Raw genomic sequence first — 2,500 nt, 5'->3', positions numbered from 1 at the left:
TTCCTCTTCTCTTCTCTCCTCTCTTCTCTTCTCTCTCCTCTCTTCCTGTCCTACTCTCCCTCCTCTCTTCTCTTCTCCTCTCTTCTCTTCTCTCCTCCTGCTCTTTTCTCTCCTCCTCTCTTCTCTCCTCCTCTCTTCTCTCCTCCTCGCTCCTTTCTCTATCTCTTCTCTTCTCCTCTCTTCTCTTCTCTCCTCCTCTCTTCTCTTCTCTTCTCCTCTCTTCTCTTCTCTCCTCCTCTCTCTCCTCCTCACTCTCTTCTCTTCTCTCCTCCTCCTTCTCTTCCTCCTCTCTTCTTTCTCTCCTCTCTCTGTCTCTCTCTCTTTCTAAGGGCAGGCGGTCGGGTTGGAGGTTAACACAGCCATTGAGTGTGCTTTTCAAGTGTGTGTGTGTGTGTGAGGGAGGTGTGTATGTGTGTGTGTGGGGGGGGGGTTGAAGACGTGTGTTGCAGGGTTTGATGTCAGGTGGTAATCCTCAAAGACAGAACACACACACACACACACACACACACACACACACACACACACACATTTCCATTTGCATTTCCAACGCACACACACACAAAGGCACATTCATTTCTCAGTTAAACATTGTAAAGGTGTCTGATTGAGTGAATACGTGTGTGGCGCCATCTCTGTGCCCTCCAGGCAACTCTACACTCTCCTCACTCTACACAACTCTACACAACTCTACACTCTACACAACTCTACACAACTCTACACAACTCTACACTCTCCTCACTCTACACAACTCTACACTCTACACAACTCTACACAACTCTACTCTATCCTCACTCTACACAACTCTACACAACTCTACACTCTACACAACTCTACACAACTCTACACTCTACACAACTCTACACAACTACACAACTCTACACAACTCTACTCTATCCTCACTCTACACAACTCTACACAACTCTACACTCTACACAACTCTACACTCTACACAACTCTACACAACTCCACTCTACACTCTACACAACTCTACACAACTCTACACAACTCTACACAACTCTACACTCTCCTCACTCTACACAACTCTACACTCTACACAACTCTACACAACTCTACTCTATCCTCACTCTACACAACTCTACACAACTCTACACTCTACACAACTCTACACAACTACACTCTACACAACTCTACAACTACACAACTCTACACAGCTCTACTCTACCTCACTCCCACACAACTCCACTCTGCCTCTGCAACTCTACACTCTACACAACTCTACACAACTCCTACACTCTACACAGCCTACACAACTACACAACTCTGCACAGCTCTACTCTACCCTCACTCTACACAACTCTACAACTCTACACAACTCTACTCTATCCTCACTCTACACAACTCTACACAACTCTACACTCTACACAACTCTACACTCTACACAACTCTACACAACTCTACACTCTACACAACTCTACACAACTCTACACAACTCTACACTCTCCTCCTCTACCCCAGCCACCTCTACACAACTCTACAACTCTATATCACTCACTCTGCACAACTCTACACAACTCTACCTCTACACAACTCTGCAACTCTACACTCTGCACAACTCACAACTACACAACTCTACACAACTCTACTCTACCCTCACTCTACACAACTCTACACTCTACACTCTACACAACTCTACACAACTCTACACAACTCTACACTCTACACAACTCTACACAACTACACAACTCTACACAACTCTACTCTACCCTCACTCTACACAACTCTACACAACTCTACACAACTCTACACAACTCTACACTCTGCACAACTCTACGCTTTAACTCCTCTACCCTCACTCTACACAACTCTGCAACTCTACACAACTCTGCAACTCTACTCCATCCCTCCACTCCACACACAACTCACAGCTCTACTCTCTACACAGCTCCTCCTGCCCTCACTCTACACAACTCTACACAACTCTACACAACTCTACTCTATCCTCACTCTACACAACTCTACACAACTCTACTCTCTACACAACTCTACTATTAGCCGCCATCAGAACATCTATGGCAAGCCACATGCACGCCTGTCATTAGAGTTAAATCTCTCTTAAGATCAACACACTACATTAGAGTTGAGATACACACACAACATTAGAGTTAAATCTCTCTTAAGATCAACACACTACATTAGAGTTGAGATACACACACAACATTAGAGTTAAATCTCTCTTCAGATCAACACACTACATTAGAGTTGAGATACACACACAACATTAGAGTTAAATCTCTCTTCAGATCAACACACTACATTAGAGTTGAATCTCTCTTCAGATCCACACACAACATTAGAGTTAAATCTCTTCAGATCCACACACACAACATTAGAGTTCAATCTCTTCAAGCCTCCTCTGCATCCTCTGCAGTGTTTAAACATTCCTGTTTTTTGTCTTTCATACCCATCAGCCCAGTCACTAACTGACCCCCCAAACCCCCAATCAACCCAGTCATTAACTTCCCATCAGCCTAGTCACTAA

This window comes from Alosa alosa, chromosome 9, assembly GCF_017589495.1.
Source record: "Alosa alosa isolate M-15738 ecotype Scorff River chromosome 9, AALO_Geno_1.1, whole genome shotgun sequence".
Lineage (NCBI taxonomy): Eukaryota > Metazoa > Chordata > Actinopteri > Clupeiformes > Clupeidae > Alosa > Alosa alosa.
Note: the sequence above shows the minus strand (reverse complement) of the source record.